At 35.5% G+C, this 5,089-nt stretch overlaps 1 protein-coding gene across 2 annotated transcripts in view; it reads left to right on the top strand.

Moving 5' to 3' along the window:
- RFWD2 (ring finger and WD repeat domain 2, E3 ubiquitin protein ligase) overlaps window positions 1–5,089 on the top strand; it is a 263,804-nt gene that overhangs the window by 175,719 nt on the left and 82,996 nt on the right. The window lies entirely within an intron of this gene.

The following is a 5,089-nucleotide window of genomic DNA, read 5'->3' as shown; positions in this document are numbered from 1 at the left end:
TGATTGACCAAATGATTGTGTTTTGATTGAAATAACATATCATTCTTATTGGAGAATAACATGGAACAAATCAAATATTGCTATTTAAAAATCTTTTTTTTTTTTTTTTTTTTTTTTTGAGATGGAGTTTTGCTCTCGTTGCCCAGGCTGGAGTGCAGTGGCACGATCTCGGCTCACTGCCACCTCCACCACCTGGGTTCAAGCAGTTCTCCTGCCTCAGCCTCCCAAGTAGCTGGGGTTACAGGCATGAGCCACCACACCTGACCATTCCAAATTTTATTAGTTGCATAGGTTAATGCACAAGTGACAACCATGAAGTCTTGGTAGATTTTAGAAATCGATTAGTAAAATTCATGCTGATTGTAATGCTTCTGCTTTTTCATCAGCAGATTAAATAAGTAACTGTAAATTAATAAATGGCATTATGATAACAGTTATAATTTATAACTTTAGAGGCAGTTACCTTTCCTATAAGTTAAAACTTTACTACGTATATTCTCTGCTGAATTTAAATGAAATGTTAAACTTATGTTGATCAGCATCCATCATGGCCTCCAGGGATCTCTGTCTCCTGGTATTCTTAGTGTAGTTCGCCTTCACCTACCTTGTTCCAGGCTTCATCTATGTGACCAGTAGATATGTCTTCTAAAATTAGGTTATAAAAGACACTGTAGCCTCTATCTTCATCATTTTCTCTCTTTGCAGTCACTCGATTTGGGAGAAACCATCTGCATTGTCACAAGCTCACATGGTGGGGAACTGAAGTCTTATGCCAAAAGTCATGTTGAGTGAGCTTGGAAGTGGTAGAGTACTGGACTCTAATAGTCTAGAGTCCTAGTGGACAGCTCAACTACAGTCTGTTGAGACTGAGCCAAAACTAACCGGCTTACCTGCTCTGAGATTCTTGGCCTCTAAAACCGTGTGAGATAGTAAATGTTTGCTGCTTTAAGTAACTAAACTTTAGGGCAGTTTGCTCTATGACAATGTCTAACTACTAATACAGGGTCTGTTGTTTCCCTTTGACGAAGTTCAAGAGTCAAGCTTATTTATGTTTGGTAAACAGTATTAAAGTTTACATCTTTGTATTCAATTGTTCATACTTTTTATAGAGGTATAAAACAATACACATTGCACCTCAGTGTTATGGTAGTTTTTGTTGAAATAGCATTCTCCCTTTTTACTCATACGGATAACTTTCTGTTTTCTGTAGGACCTGGACAGTAGTTTAGAAGCGGGTCTAGAAGAATTACATATGAAACTTAACTCATTTTTGTACATCCTCATTAAAGCTTTGGGCTGTTTTACTGTGTCAAACTTCTGTCCCTGTTTTCTTTTTCTTTGGTAATGAATTCTTTCTTAGGATACATTGGTGCAAATAGACATGCAGTAGGCCCTGTCAGAGAAACTCAGAAACATAAACCTTGCACATCGGAACTGATTGTGATATTATTATAGATAAGCAATATCTTGTTCTCTATTTTTGGAAACAATTTTAGCAAAATACTTGGGGGATGATTCACCCAGATTTTACAGATTATTAGATGATACACTTTATTCTGTAGTGTAGTTGGATTTTTTAAGATTCAGTATTTCAGAATTGAACTGAAAAATTAGGTGACACTTAGAGAAAAGACACTTTTCTTTATCCTTTAACATTAAAGAAATAAAACTTGTATAGAACACTTAGTGTTAAGTAACAAATTTATGGCCGACTAGATACAGTATGTTTCTTTGTTTTAACCTTCTATGGTATGATTTTCCTAATGTTTACTCTTTTGATTATTTACTGAGAGCCAAAGGAGGCCATATGTAAATAAATACAGTGTATTTTATTTGATTTAATTGCTTTAGCTCTTCACCTAGAAGATGACATTTTCTTTTAAATTTACTTTTCCTTTCAAAGGGAATTTTCATCAGTAAATTCTGAAATTTAAATTTTTGATGTTAAATGAAATTCTTACTACCATCCATGTAAGGAAAAAGTAACAGTAAAGATGTTCTCACCTCATTTATATTGGCTTAGTTTCTTCTCACACTTGTTGATTTCTTCTATGCTTCCTCCAAAAGATTATACTATTTTATCTTTCGATCTGTGATGCCATCTTAGGATATTAAATAGATTTTAATATTATTTCATTATATTTGTTGTATTAGTTTTTTAGGGCTACCATAAGAAAGCATACCCCAAACAGGCTGGCTTAAGACAACAGAAATTTTTTCTCTCATAGTACTGGAGACCAGAAGCCCAAAATTAGATTGTTGGCAGGGCCACACTCTCTGTGAAGGCTCTAGGGAAAAATTATTTCTTGTCTCCTTCCTACTTTCTGGTTATTGACAGTCATTCTTATCATTTCTTGGCTTGTAGCTGTATCACTCCAATCTCGGCTCGCTTCACACATGTCCTTCTTCTCACTGTGCCTTTGTCTCTAAATCTCTCTCTCCTTATAAAGACACTAGTCAGTGGATTTAGGACCCATCCTAAACTAGTCTGACCTAATTTTAACTTTATTACATCTGCAAATACCCTATTGCCAAATAAGGTGATATTCACAAGTACCTGAGGTTAGGACTTAAACATGTCTTTTTGGGGAACACAACACCTGTTTTGTTTAATAACCACTCTGAAATTTTTATAATCTCTATACAACTTTTCCATGCTGCATTCATTCAGTGTATCTTTACAGTATTTTTAGTCTTAGTTACCCTTGTAGCTCTGATAGTTATATTGAATTCTAATATCTTATATATTAAAAATTATAGTCATGGTGGTTAATGTGACTTATTTAAATAATATTAATGATTACTGCATTGAGAAAATTACCATGAAATTAGAAAAGACCTGCCACACTTCCAACTTAACTATCATTCTTTCAGTACTGTTTTTTTTTCTCACTTATATTTAATTAACATAAAACGCTGATACATACTGCTTGCTTTTAAAGGTTTTTAGTGATTATAAGTGGGGTTATGCACACAGTAAGTGCTCCATACTTATTTATTGTGAATTACCTTTGGGCCTAGGCTGTTAGAGTATAATCCAGTCAAAGTCCACTTAATAATCTAATCTTTAAGTGCTGTGTTCGGCATATTGACTTTTAATTCCAGGTAACCATCTCATCTTAGAATTGTATGTCGTGATTGACCAAATGATTGTGTTTTGATTGAAATAACATATCATTCTTATTGGAGAATAACATGGAACAAATCAAATATTGCTATTTAAAAATCTTTTTTTTTTTATTTTTTATTTTTTGAGACGGAGTCTCGCTCTGTGGCCCAGGCTGGAGGGCAGTGGCCGGATCTCAGCTCACTGCAAGCTCCGCCTCCCGGGTTTACGCCATTCTCCTGCCTCAGCCTCCAGAGTAGCTGGGACTACAGGCGCCCGCCACCTCGCCCGGCTAGTTTTTGTATTTTTAGTAGAGACGGGGTTTCACCATGTTAGCCACGATGGTCTCGATCTCCTGACCTCGTGATCCGCCCGTCTCGGCCTCCCAAAGTGCTGGGATTACAGGCTTGAGCCACCGCGCCTGGCCTGCTATTTAAAAATCTTATTCCATCTCTACATCAAAAAAAAAAAAAATAGCCAGGCGTGGTGGTGTGCACCTGTAGTCCCAGTTATTCAGGAGGCTTAGATGGGAGGATCTCACTTGAATCCCTGCAGTGAGCTATGATCATTCCAGTGCACTCCAGGCTGGGTGGCAGAGTGAGACCTTGTCTCAAAAACTGCAAGTAATAATAAGAATGATTCTTATTTTAATAATAAGCCTCTTAGTTTACTGTGGGAAGGCTAATTTATCAGATTGTAAATTAGCAACATTTTTTGATAATGATTAATTTCTACTTGGAGATTTCACATATTGAAATAAATTCTTATGTAATCCCATTTCATGGAAGTGGTATTTATTGGAATCAGTTTTACTTATTCACTGCCGTCTACAGGTTACTCTATCAGTATTTCTAAAAATATTCTAAGATTTTTTCTATGTTTCCATTCCCAATACTGGTTTCCAAGCCCAAATGCATGTTAGAATCACCTGGAGAGCTTTTCAAAAAAACACCAGTACTTGGATCCTATCTGGGTATTGTCCTGGATGGGACTTTGGGGCAGATTGAAATACGGATAGGAAGATTTTGTCGTTGTTAAAATTCGTGTATTTATTCTAATGTGCATCCAGGATGGCAACTTATATACTGAAAATCTATTTTATGAGTGGATCCTGTTGTCTGCTAAGACATTTTTAATTGCTGAAAAATGATATGATAGTTGCTCTGGTACCTTTGTAAAATGGCAACTCATTTTCTGCTTCTGCTTTCAAATCAGACCTATTTTGCTTAGTCAGCTTTGCTCTCTCTAATCATTACAAATTTTAATATATGTCACTGGATTAGACTACATATCACATACAAAACCAAAATTTTGAAGTTAGCTAAATAATTCTAGAATATATTACTTTAGACATATTTAAGTTCTATCACTGAATTACTACATAAAAATTTAAAATCACAAAATTCTTAATTGAAAGATAAAATAACAGTTTCCAAGTGCTTTAAAGATGTTTGTGTACGTTTTCATATTTATGATGTATATCAGTATACACTCATACACACATTTAAAGAAAATTGGCTGGGCCCAGTGACTCACATCTGTAATCCCAACATTTTGGGAGGCTGAGGTGAGCAGCTTGCTTGAGCCTAGGAGTTTGATACCAATCTCAGCAACATGACAAAACCCTTTCTTTACAAAAAAAAGAAAAAAAAGAAAAATCCAGGCATGGTTGCACACACCTAGCTACCCGGGAGGCTGAGTGGGGAGAATCACCTGAGCCTAGGAGGTAGAGGAAGTGAGGCATGATTGTGCCACTGCATTCCAGCCTGGATGACAGAGTGAAGAGACCCTGTCTCGGGGAAAAAAAAAAAAGGAAAGAAAGAAATAAAAATAATACTAATGTATTTATATAACTATATATATAACAAATGTACCACCTAGCTTCAGATTACTTTTTTTTCCTGTCTTTTATGTCTTAGTTGTGGGTCTATGTTACCTGTCCGTATAAATTTATTATTTATCTATACAATTTTTCTTTTTTTT

The sequence above is a fragment of the Colobus angolensis genome, unplaced genomic scaffold (genome assembly GCF_000951035.1).
Source record: "Colobus angolensis palliatus isolate OR3802 unplaced genomic scaffold, Cang.pa_1.0 Scaffold59, whole genome shotgun sequence".
Lineage (NCBI taxonomy): Eukaryota > Metazoa > Chordata > Mammalia > Primates > Cercopithecidae > Colobus > Colobus angolensis.
The sequence above is the reverse complement of the archived record's forward strand: the minus strand, read 5'-3'. Positions and strand labels throughout refer to the sequence as shown.